Here is a 13,119-nt window from a genome sequence, read left to right as displayed (position 1 = left end):
CCTCTGTCCTTTAGAATATGCTATTAAGTAATGTGTCAATTTGATGATTTAATTTTAAATACATTACTTTATAAGAATAAAACAACTAAAAGGACTGCCAAAATGCCGCATTTTCATTTACAAATTTTTACCAATTACTTTACAACTCTAACTTACATATTTATAGAACTGACAAGGGTTTAATGTATCTCTCTTTTTATTATTCAAGAAATCTGTCAAAGAAAGGTAATAATGCTGGATAGTATCTTACAACTTTAAAATTGAAATTATATTTTTGATGGATAATTTTGTTCATTATTGCTCCACAATTAATTAAGATTACTAATGCTCAGTAAAAAATCGGTTATTTTCTTTTGTTTATCACACCTAGTGCTAGAAAAAAAACAAAACACTGAGAAAGAAATGGCAACTCTAAATGCAGGGTTGAGAAGATACAGGACTTGTGAAATACATACAGATTACACACTTTTTGAAGGAAAAACTTTTTTTGTAGTTGTTACAGGCTCCCAGGAAAGAATATTTATTACAGTAGAAATTTGATGAATGGGTCAAATATTTGTAGAGCATTCTAAAATTTAAGATCAATATTGTAAAGGCCTTGAAAATTTGCATTATCTAGCCTATACAAAAACTGAATTGAAAATAAAAACAGAAGTATATTCCATTAGAAGAATAATGAACTCCTTCCCAAGGCTTGTTTTGATAACCTTCTCTGGTCATTATCCCCACAGTCCATTGTGTAGAATAAATGGTAATTTACTAAAGCAGAGAGCTTTTCTTGGCATTCTTTGACTCTAAAGACGTCCTAAGCAAGAAACAAAGCTTGTCACGATACGGTACACATCAGCCTCCCTGTAGATTGGCCAGGCTACCACCATTGCAAATATGTCTTCTGCTGCTTTCTAAGAAATTGCGACCCTTTGTAGACCATACAGATTTTTTCATTTTTTGCCTTCTTCGGGGCTGAGTGAAAGACTAGCTAAGCAAACTAACCTATATATGTAAGTATGACTGAACAGTTGAAAATCTATTAATAATACAATTCAGCAGAACAATGCTAAGAAAGAAACTACATATTATCGTCAATTATCATGTTCATAAATGAATCAAGCACTGGATACAATTAAATACTCATTTCTATTTTTAAAAGTTAATAATAAAAGAAATACACAGATGTTTTTCTAAACATATTTTATTGTAGAGGACAAGGGGAAGTTTTTCCTCTGCCCCCTGAAGGCTCACTGAAAATGAATTGACAACAGGCAGATTCATAGGTAAAAAAAGCACACAAATTGGTTTAACATACATAAGCTCTGGAGAATCACAGGAGAGTGATTACTAAATAATTCAATGAGGTACAGATGTTTATATATCTTTCTTCATAAAGGAAGAAAGATGGGAAATTGTGACCATTCTGAAGGGTGGTAAATGACATGCAGGGGGAATGTTTGAGGCCCAATACTTAGACAATATTTAGTAAATGATTCTCTCTGGGAATTGAATAGGAGTGGAGAACAGACTACAGTATGGGACAAGGATTGTCTGGTCTGTACATGTAGAATTTAATTTTCAATCTCTTCCTCTGTGGTGTGAGTTTTAATCGCCTCTGGTTAATGACATTTCAGGGAAAGAATAGAAGGCAGTTGTGTTCTTTGGCAGGTCCAGTTTCTGGGTTGATAGGTTGATAAGGGAGCCTCAGAGAAGAGTCTCATCATGTGCTTTGAGAGAGACAAACATTGAGAGAGGGCAGGGGGCAAGGTCAAAAAGACTTTGAAGCTGCTTCTTTAGTTCAGCATGTCAAGGGACCATATTTTGGGGTATCATTTCCCAAGCACCAGTAATGCATATACCTATATACGTACATACGTATACATACACACACACACACACACACACACACACACCCCTCTGAAAATGTGACCATCAGTATTGATAGTTGAATGCTAAAGCATGTATCCGTAGTAATGTTTGAATGTAAAGGCATAAATCTTTAAAATCAGAACAAATTTTTTTAACTCTACTTCTGCGGCAGGAGAATAGGGTCTGGGGACAGGGAACCTAAGAACTTTCTAGAACAAAATCAAACAGAAAAACCTCAACTTTCTAAGACCGAGTAAATAACTTTGTAACTCTACTTCAGCTATGACAGGAAACATCCAGTTCATTTGCATAGGGTGTACCTCAAGTAAATAACTATGCAACTTTGTAGCCTCTTCACTTCCATAGAGCATACGCCAAATAACCAATGGGGAGTCTCTGGAGGATATTTAAACCCCAGAAAATTCTGTGACTGGGCCCTTGAACCGCTTGCTTGACCTGCTGCCACCCTGTGGAGTTTCCTTTCATTTTCAGTAAATCTCTGCTTTTGTTGCTTCATTCTTCCCTTGCTTTGTTTGTGCGTCTTGTCCAATTCTTTGTTTAAAATGCCAAGAGCCTGAACACCCTCAACCGGTAACACTTTACAGTAGGAAAAGTTTAAGTACATCATATTTGATAGGCACATTAATTTTAATGTAAATTATTTTGTGGGTATGTATTGAATACTAGTCTTTGATAATCCAGATACTTTACAAATAATGACTCTCCAAGGGGTTTTTTTAGATTCTGACCTAGATACATTGATCAGCCAAGCAGATAACAGTAGTATTTCACTTTGAGTGGAACTTTGTAAATAAATGAACACTCACTCTCATGTCCTATGCTATTTACAAATTGTGCATTAGCTTAAGTAGTCACTGGATGTCAGCATTGTTGTACTAAAATCTGCTTGCCAGTATTATTTTTGACTTGCAAGTTTATAATTCTTAAGTCTTACCAAAAGTAATTTTCTCTATTTTGATCTGAGAAACAAAGGAAAAATGTATATGATAAAACACAAAGGCCTCTTAGAAAATGAATAAGTTATCTTTAAATACAGTCAAATATCTATTATGTATGATTTGTGACACTTGAGGCAAAACAAATATCTATTGATAAAAAAAAAAAAAACTAATCCTTTTTGTCACCAATATGCCACAGCTTGACCAGGACAGACCTCGTCATAGGAAAGGTGGAGGCAAAAAGTCTTTCTCTCTTTCTTTTTTAGAGAACTGGAAAGATAGCTTTATTCTTAGCATATGCAATGATATTTTAATAAATTTTTAATTGCAGCTTACCATAGTTTTTATTTTAAAACATAAAAGTACTTTTAAAATAGTCACATTGAGTTAGTTGTTTTACACATATAAATTATACGGGAATCAGGATGAAGTGATTCGACAGAAATTCTGTTAGTTATTTTGGCTTATATATGACTCATAGCATCCAGGTTTCATCCATGCCTTCATTATGCAGTGAGAAATTTGTCTTCATTTCACTGTAATATGTACAGAAATCTCCCCAACGAAAGGAAATAAACACCCTGATGCACCACATGACCTCCCATCTATAATCCCCTTTATTTGCTGCATTTGGCAGGAGAATGCTGAGAGAAAAGGTGCCTCTGAGCACATAGAACATGTTCAAAGCAGAGCTCTTACCCGAAGCAAGAGAGAAAGACCGCAGCAGGTAACATCACAGCCACTGGCAGAGCCCGTGATCCAGGCTTGTGGACCTCCACATCATTCCATGAAAGTGACATTTGAAGATAATACCTTGATCAAACACTAAAATGCAAAGAACCAGTAATAATTACCATGAAACATAAAGATGTTATGGATCTGGGCAATACGCCATTCATAGTAAGAAGAGCAGAGTGGATCTGGGCGATTTTCACATCTGCATTGGTTAAAGGTTTATCAATATCTTATTGAAGGAAACCAAAGTCCAATTTGAGAAATCACTGCATTCCCTTTGAAATGAATTACACATACGTACATTAAAAAACAGTATCTCACGTTTGTTTATTATTAATTATCTGCCCTTTGGATTTAAGTTATTGATGCTAAAGTGGGAAAAACCAGTGACATAGAGGACACTTAAAGCAATGGTTCCTAAACCTTTTTGTCTAAGGATATTTAAACTCTTAAAAAAAAATAAGGAAACTAAAGAGCTTATGTGTGCATGAATTTTAGCTATCAATATTTGTCAATTTAGAAATTAAAAATATTAAAAGAAATAATTTATTTAACACTAAAAATAAATTCATTACATTTTAACATAAAACATGTTTTAAATAAATATATTTTCCAAAATCAAAAAATCAGTAAGAAGTGTCATTTCTTACATTTTTGAAAATCTCTGTTTTAGCTGGCTTAATAGAGGACAGCAAGATTCTTCTATCTGCTTCTTCATTCAGTCAGTTGTGGCATGTCATATCGGTTAGTATATGTGGAGAAAATCCTTTATCACACAGACATGTAATTAGAAAAGGGAGGAACATTTTAATAGCCATCTCAGATAATTATGAATATTCTTCTTTTGTATGACATCAAAACTCGAACAAATTGTAGTTCTTAAAAGGCAGTTTCAATACAGAATTCAGAACTGTATAGATACACTTTTTCTACTTTTTTGGGGTCTTGCATTAAAATTCATTTTAATCTATCTTACACAATGAATGGATATTTTACCCATGATGATTTTGTAACATGCATTGGTCATTTAGGAAATACTTGTTCAATGGGTTATCCAGCTTTTCCAAATATTGACACACTTTAAATAATATCAAAAATCGTATTCGTTAATAAAAGCACAGACTTCATTAGAAAAGTCTCTATGCATTGGAAACCTATCAAACTTATGGTGGTAGATATGTTTTCCATAATTCTATAGCATATACAGATTAGAATATCTCAGCTTTTATCATTAGCCATTTTCTAATGGTTTTTTATTTTTATTTTTTAATTAAACTATAAGTTCTGGGATACATGTGCAGAACGTGCAGGTTTGTTACATACGTATACACGTGCCATGGTGGTTTTCTGCACCCATCAACCTGTCATCTACATTAGGTATTTCTTCTAATGCTATCCATCCCCTAGTCTCCCATACCCTGACAGGCCCTGTTGTGTGATGTTCCCTTCCGTGTGTCCATGTGTTCTTATTGTTCAACTCCCACTTACGAGTGAGAACTTGCAGTGTTTGGTTTACTGTTCCTGTGTTAATTTGCTGAGAATGATGGTTTCCAGCTTCATCCATGTCCTTGCAAAGGACATGAGCTCATCTTTTTTCATATCTGCATAGTATTCCATGGTGTATATGTGCCACGTTTTCTTTATCCAGTCTACCATTGATGGTCATTTGGGTTGGTTCCAAGTCTTTGCTGTTGTGAACAGTGCTGCAATAAACATACATGTGCATGTATCTTTATAGTAGAATGATTATCATTCTTTGGGTATATACCCAGTAACGGGATTGCTGGGTCAAATGGTATTTCTGATTCTAGATCCTTGAGGAAGTCAGGAAACAACAGATGCTAGAGAGGCTATGGAGAAATAGGAACGCTTTTACCCTGTTGGTGGGAGTGTAAATTAGTTCAACCAAGGTGGAAGACAGTGTGGTGATCATTAGCCATTTTTAAGTAAAGTGTTCACATTATTCATTTCTGAAATAATATCCACCAAATACCCAATACTGAATAGCCATAATTTGTGTATGTCATTCTTTCAATTTGAATAATGTCCTAAAAGAACGTTTAATTCAATTGCTTACAACTTAAATAATTATATAGATTTTTAATTTTTTTTATTTTTGTTACTGTTGCTTTGAAACAACTGTCTCACATTGGTATGCAGCAGAAGAGCTTGATGTAGACTGCTTTGTTAGCCATCTAGGGGTTCTCCTCTGAGCCCATGTGACTCAAAATTGGACCTTGTCCATTGGATGATTTCTGCAAAAACAGCAGAATAAATAGCTCCAAGAGGTTGTCTCTCGACAGAAATAGCAAAAATCAGAGATTCTATGACCTTCAAAGCCTAAGGTAGTCATGATTTGGTTTTCACAGAAAAAGTTGCTGACCACTCAGTTTGATCATTAGACTCATAGACATGATGCACCTTAACAATGTAACATGGCTTAGTTCAAAATGCCCAAGGGAAGTAGATTTGAAATAACTTCATGGTATTTATCCAGTCTCACTCTGTTGCCCAGGCTGGAGTACAATGGCGTGATATCAGCTCACTCCAACCTCTGACTCCTGGGTTCAGGCAACTCTCCCGCCTCAGCCTCCTGAGTAGCTGGGATTACAGGCATCCACTATCATGCCCGGCTGATTTTTTTGTATTTTTGTAGAGATGAGGTTTCACCACGTTGGCCAGGCTGGTCTCAAACTCCTGACCTCAGGTGATCCGCTTGCCCTGGCCTCCCAAAGTGCTGGGATTGCAGGTGTTAGCCACTGCACCCAGCTGAACCTTTTGCTTTTAACACGATAGTAAAATTCTGGTTACTCTTACGATGCCTGCACACCACCCTGTAGCCTAAAAAAATTGTGATTTTGAAGCCAATTAACCTCATTCCTGATAATAATTAAAAATAAATAGACTCTATAATATTTAGTAACTGTCAAGCACTAAGTAATCATTATGAATGATCCATCAAGGCAACTGTCGAACAGCTCATCCTGTTGACTGCAGGCAAATTTCTTACTAATAAAATAATGAAAATCCATACTTTCCTGAGTTTACACACAGCAAATGATGCAAACGTAGATCCAGTCTTTGAGCTGTCTACTGAGGGCACAGAAAATGAAACAGATTATTCCTACTCATTTTAAAACTTAAGGTTCATTTTGTTTTGCAAATGCAAACAAACAAAAACAAAAAACCAAAAATCGTATTTGACTGTGATGTTAAAAAAGGTAAACACATGTATGAACAAATTCCTATAGTTTTTGTGCTTGGCCAGCCTCAGCTCTATTTTATTATAATCTGTACATGCTCTTTAATTATTTTAAGCTCTATCTGAGTGTTAAGGAGTGAAATTTGTGTCCCCCAAATATTCACATATTGAAATACTAACCAGCACTGTGATGGTATTAGAAAGTGGGGCTTTTGAGAGGTAATTAGATTGTGAGGTAGATCTATCATGAATGAGATTAGCACCGTTATTAGATGAAATAAGATAGCTTTCTCTTTCTTTTCTCTGCCATGTGAGGATACAGCAAGAAGACATCCATTTGAAAATGAGGAAGCATGTCCCCACCAGACACTTGATCTGCCAGGGCTTTTGTCTTGGCTTTTCTAGCCTCCACAACTGTAAGAAATTCATTTCAACTTTTTAAGCCACCCATTCTGTGGTATTCTTTTGTAGCAGTCTGAGCTAAGACACTGACATAGAAAACTAAAGCACAAACTCTTCGAGTTCTGAGCTTTCTGCCCCTACATAGTTAAATTATCTATATTCCTGACAGCTTTCCTGGTCAGAGCTTTCTTTTATAATGGATTTTAAAATGAATTGCTGCCAGTAGAGCACACTATCAATTTAAATATATCTATAGGTACTATGAAATACAACTCTTTCTTGGTTTGTCAAGATACCTTCATATAGACAGGAAACAGCATAATATGATATAATTAATAGATAATCTGTTTTGTGGACAATTTATTCAGTAATCTTTCTCCCTGTATTTACTAAACCTAAAGAGTAGGCCAAAACATCTCAACATAGGTAGAAACATAAATTATTCTAAGGGATAATTAAATATCTTCTTCTGTATATAATCATTAAATAAGTTATATTGTACAGAGGAAATATTAATGTAGGAAATATTTGCAAGGCTTTTGTTTTTCAATTTAGAAATTTTGTGTTCCAGGACACTGCTAATAGAGTTTTAAACTTCATCTTCACAATTTACTAAATAATATAGACTAGAAAGATGCTAATATATATGATAGCTCATTATCTTTTGAAATAAATTATATTTCTTTAAGTACCTGAAATAAGAATGGATAATGATCATTATGGAGCAAATTATAAAAAAAAAATAGTGGATAAAGAACACTGCAAATTATATCAACTTGAACTTCAAATATTGTATGTAATGAAGCTACTTCAATTTACGGTTCGATAACAGGGTCTTTCTGCCATTACATAAAATTTACAACACCTGTGGATGTGTAAGCTAGAGTGTGAAGCATGTATTAAATGGTTAAATATTTCATTTATCAGTGTCATTCTTGGCAATAAATTCTTCACTGCTGAAGAATCATCAACACAATGTTATAAAAGCATAAATTATATTTATAATGAACTTAAGGCTTTATCTAAAACATCTTAGACACAAGTATATATTAATTTTAAAAATCTTCAGAAGAGATAATTCGATATATTCCTTTCCCAACTTCTAGATTATAGACTCCTCATTCTGCATAAATTAACTGCATTAAGTTTCACTTTATGTATTAGTCTGTTCTCATGCTGTTAATAAAGACATATCCAAGATTGGGTAATTTATAAAGGAAAGAGGCTTAATTGACTCACAGTTCTGTAGGGCTAGGAAGCATCAGGAAAATTCCAATCATGGCAGAAGAGGAAGCAAACACACAGCAGCAGCAAGGAGAAGTGCAGAGCAAAGCGGGGGAAAGCTCCTTATAAAACCACCAGATCTTATGAGAACCGACTCGCTATCATGAGAACAGCATGGAGGTAACCACCCCCATGAGTCAATGACCTCCCACTGGGTCCTTCCCATGACACATGGGGATTATGGGAACTACAGTTCTGGGTGAGGACACAGTCAAATCATATCAATTTATCTGTATGACGTGTGGTATCCTCTTATCCTGTCCTCAGGGAAATAGAGGTATTGGTCAAAATAGATCAATATTTAATAGGAAGTCATAACATATTTCCCTATAAAATTTAACTTATAATTCTAAGAATTTCACTTAGCTTATCTCCCTCATCTAGCTCAAATGTCATCTTCTCTATAATATCCACTGTAAATATTTTGTCTTTACCATGCAATTATAAACAGATTATTTTGGTGTCCTGCCCAGTTATTTCATATCTGTCTTTACTTGTCATACCAATCAAGGACTATGTGTTTTATATTTTGGTAACACTTACATACTTGCAAGGAAAATATATCAAACTAGTTGTCATGTTTAAAATATGGACTTTTAAAATAAAATCATCAAAGCAGCAGGCTACAAAGTCAACACATAATGATCAGTTACATTTTAATACACTAACAATGAAAGAAATTAAGAAAGCAATCCCATTTACAATAGTATCAAAAAGAATAAAATACTTAGGAATTAAGCAAGGAATTGGAAAACTCCTACACTAAAAATTACAAAACATCGCTGAAAAAAAATTGAAGAAGACATAATGGAAAGACATTCACATTTGTGAAGCAGAAGACAATATTGTAAAATGTCAGTGCTACCCAAGATGATCTAAAATTCAATATGAACCCTATAAAAATCCCAGTGATGTCATTTGCAGAAGTTGGAACGAAAATACTAAAATTTTATGAAATCTCAGGGTATTCTGAACTCTTTTTCACGAAGTTCTTTTTGGAGCAAAAAGAACAAAGCTGAAGATCTCACATTTCCTGATTTCAAAGTTACTAAAAGTCTACAGTAATAAAAAAGAGTGTGGTACTGGCATAAAAACAGACATACATACCTCCACAGAGAGTCCCAAAATAAACCCTCATACATATGGTCAAGTGATTTTCAACAAGGGTGCCAAGACCATACAGTGGGAAAAGAAGAGTCTTTTCAATAAATGGTGCTGAGAAAACTGGATATTAAAAAAAAATAGATCAAAAGTAATAATGTAAACCTAACATTACAAAACTCTTAGAAGAAAACAGGACAAAGTTTTACAACCTTGGGTATGGCACTGATTTCTTCGATATGACAACAAAGGCATACGCAAGAAAAGAAAAAAATTAACAAATTGGACTTTATACAAATTTTGAAAAGTTCTGCATCAGAAGACACTATCAAAACAGTAAAAAGCAACCCACTGAATGGGAGAAATTATTTGTAAATTATATACCTGAATATATGGGATTAATATCCAGAATATATGGAGACAAAAAATACAATCTGATTCAAAAATGGTCAAAGGACTTGAACAGACATTTCTTCCGTAGAAGATATTCAAACAACTAAGTGCATGAAAAGGTACTCAACACCACTAATCATTAGGTAAATGCAAATCAAAACTACAATGAGCTACCACCTCACCCCCATTATGATGGCGACTATTAAAAAAAATAGAAAATAACAAATGTTGGTGACTGTGGAAAAATTCAAACTCTCGTGAAGTGTTGGTGGAAATGTAAAATGATACATCCACTCTGAAAACAGTGTGGTGGTTCCTCAAAAATAAAATAAAAATAGAAATACCATACTATCCAAAAATGTTATTTCTCGGTGTATACCCAAAGGATTAAAATCAAGGTTTCAAAGAGATATTTGTACAGCTTATTAAAGCAGCATTTTTCACAATAGGTAAAAGATGGAAGCAAACCAAGTGTTTATGCATGCGTAAGTGAATAAGTAAAATAAATGTTTAATATAAAAACACTGGAATATTATTCAGCCTTAAAAAGGAAGGAAATTCTGACATTATGCACCTAAGTGGATGAATCTTGAGGATATTATGCTAAGTGAATTAAGCCAGTCACAAAAAGACAAATACTGTATAATTCTACTTACATTAGGTATTTAGAGTAGTGAAAATCAGAGAGACAGAAAGTAGAATGACAGTTTCCTGAGGCTGGTGGGAATGAGAAATGAGGAGTTGTTATTTCTGGGGTATAGAATTTCAGTTTTACAAGAAGAAAACAGTTTTGAAGATGAATCATGGTGATAATTGTACAATACAAAGGTGTTCAGTGCCACTGAATTGTGCACTACAAATACTTAAGATGGCAATTTTATATTTTGTGTATTTTACCGTAGTAAAAAAAATTGAAGGAAAAGAAAGTCAATCCCCCATATTAATATCATTAACTATTTATCTAAAGCAATGGCTATCAAACTTGACTGTACATCAAAATCACTTGGAGGGCTTTTCATAAAACATTGCTTGGTCTAACCTGGAGAGTTTCTGATTCAGAAAGTGAGGGTAAAATCTCAAAACTGGTGCTTCTAACAAGTGTTCAGGTGAAGCTGGTGCTGCCGGTCAAAGGACCATGGATCTAAATGAATGATACATTCTAGAAGAAATTCCAGTTTAAAAATAGAATAGTGTCAGGAAGTAAACATTTTAACGTTTCTGCATGGATAGGTCTTTCTGAGGATAGAAAACTGGAATCTGGGCTTATGAGAATTTGAAGCTAATAGTAATTAGACCATCAGAAGAAATACACCTGCTCAGGGGGTATGTTTACTTTTCAGAGAAAAAAATTGGAGCTGTGAAGGTATTCCAGGAGTCATAAATTCAGAGAGGCTTGACTTATTTTTCCCCTGGAAATAGTGATTTTATATTTGAAAGGATAAGAATCCTGGATCTTTCCCTTTTTTATCCTAAGGGGTAATTTTTTTATCTTAAGAAGATATGTTTCTGTCCCTCTCTCAAGAGGGAAGTATGACTGTTGCATTAGTTGTCCTGTATAACCATCAGTGTTCTTCACCTGTAGTATAGACTCTAGTGTATATATAGATATACACATATATATGTATATATACACTGTATATATATGTGGTACAGACTCGTGTGTGTGTGTGTGTGTGTGTGTGTGTGTGTGTGTGTGTGTATATATATATATACATACATATATATGTGGGATCCTATCTGATTCTCATTGTGTTTCTCCCAGAAAGGGAAAATTGGAGTGTGGGGAACAAGTGTGCCTCTTGCTGTAAATAAATGATAGTAAATCTCTGCCTGTCTCAGAAAACTCATGTCATGTCTTACAGGAAAAAAATATTGATATAAAACATTATCAAATGCATTATCATATGTACAATTTTTGAAGCCAGTCTTTTCTACAATCAAGCATCTCACTTTTTGGTATTTACCCAAATGAATACAAAATTTATGTCTGCACAAAAAACTGCAAATAAATGTTTATAGAAGCTCTATTTATAATTGCCAAAACTTGGAAGCATGCAAGATGACCTTTAATAGGCAAATAGAACAGCAAACTGTTGTACATTTGTACAGTAAGATATCATTCTGTGATTAGAAAATGAGTTATTAATTACAAAAAGATGTTGAGGAGACTTAAATGCACATTGCTAAGCAAAAGAAGCCTATCTGAGAAGGATTTTTACCATATTTTCCGACTATATGACATTCTGAAAAAGACAAAATTATTGAGTACATAAAAAAGAAACCAATGGTTGTCAGGAGTTTGAAGGACGGAGGGAAGATAAAATAATGGAACACAGCAGATTTTTAGGACAGATAAACTATTCTGTATAATCCTGTAATGGCGGTACATGTCATTACGCATTAGGCAAAATGAGTAGAATGTCCAAAAGGAGTGAATCCTAGTATGTTATGGACTTATTTAATAATGTATCAGTTTGGCTTGTCAATTGTAGCAAATGCATCACAATAATGTCAGATGTTAATAATAGAGGAAACTGGAGTGTTGTGGGTGGAGGTTGGGGAAAGAAGAGTGGAGGATACGGGAACTCTGAACTTTCCATTGAGTTTTTCTATAAACATAAAAATACTCCAACAAAACAAACAAACGAAAGAACTCCAACAAAGTTTATTAATTTAAAAATGAAAATACAACAGATTAATCCTTTATATTTCTAATTAAAATCATTTTAAATTGGAATAAAAGCCACCATGAATAACAGTTTTTTAGTTTTTTTGTTTGTATATTCTGGCTTCTCAGCCCTTTGAAAATATTTCTTCTTTTGTCAGAAGTTTTTCGGCTCCAATCACTTTTGTGTTCTATTTTGATTTTTCCAGTAACAATAAAACAATCAAACTTCTGTGTTTCTCCTTCTTTTCTAATACAATTGTCAAGAGCAAGTGGATTAATTTATTTGTATAAAATATACATTTATACATTTATAAGTATTTTATAAATAATTATACTTAATTATACTATAATTAAATATATTTATATATTTATATAATAAATATATATGTATGTATTATCTACATGTATAATTTATATATATAAATTATAAAGACTCACAACTTCTGCCTTTGCTGTGGCAGTTAAAAGCCAACAACAGACGTGAAAATAAACCTCTTGGCACAATACAAGTCAGT

General features: G+C 33.8%; 2 long non-coding RNA genes across 4 annotated transcripts in view; one reads left to right on the top strand and one right to left on the bottom strand.

Annotated features, from left to right (window-relative positions):
* The window catches only part of LOC129030077 (uncharacterized), a 1,381,814-nt gene that overhangs the window by 1,098,645 nt on the left and 270,050 nt on the right, over positions 1-13,119 (top strand). The window lies entirely within an intron of this gene.
* Positions 1,124-8,461, bottom strand: LOC129030074 (uncharacterized). Of its 3 annotated transcripts, XR_008500547.1 has the most exons (5): positions 8,398-8,461; positions 5,043-6,647; positions 4,205-4,320; positions 3,519-3,644; positions 1,124-1,718 (listed from the first exon to the last, which is right to left on the bottom strand). It is a non-coding gene; the product is annotated as an uncharacterized LOC129030074 (long non-coding RNA). The 3 variants fall into 3 exon arrangements; XR_008500545.1 differs by having other exon boundaries at positions 4,205-6,647; XR_008500546.1 differs by having other exon boundaries at positions 4,205-6,644; positions 8,398-8,457.

The sequence above is a fragment of the Pongo pygmaeus genome, chromosome 12, assembly GCF_028885625.2.
Source record: "Pongo pygmaeus isolate AG05252 chromosome 12, NHGRI_mPonPyg2-v2.0_pri, whole genome shotgun sequence".
Lineage (NCBI taxonomy): Eukaryota > Metazoa > Chordata > Mammalia > Primates > Hominidae > Pongo > Pongo pygmaeus.
This window is presented reverse-complemented; position numbering and strand designations above follow the sequence as displayed.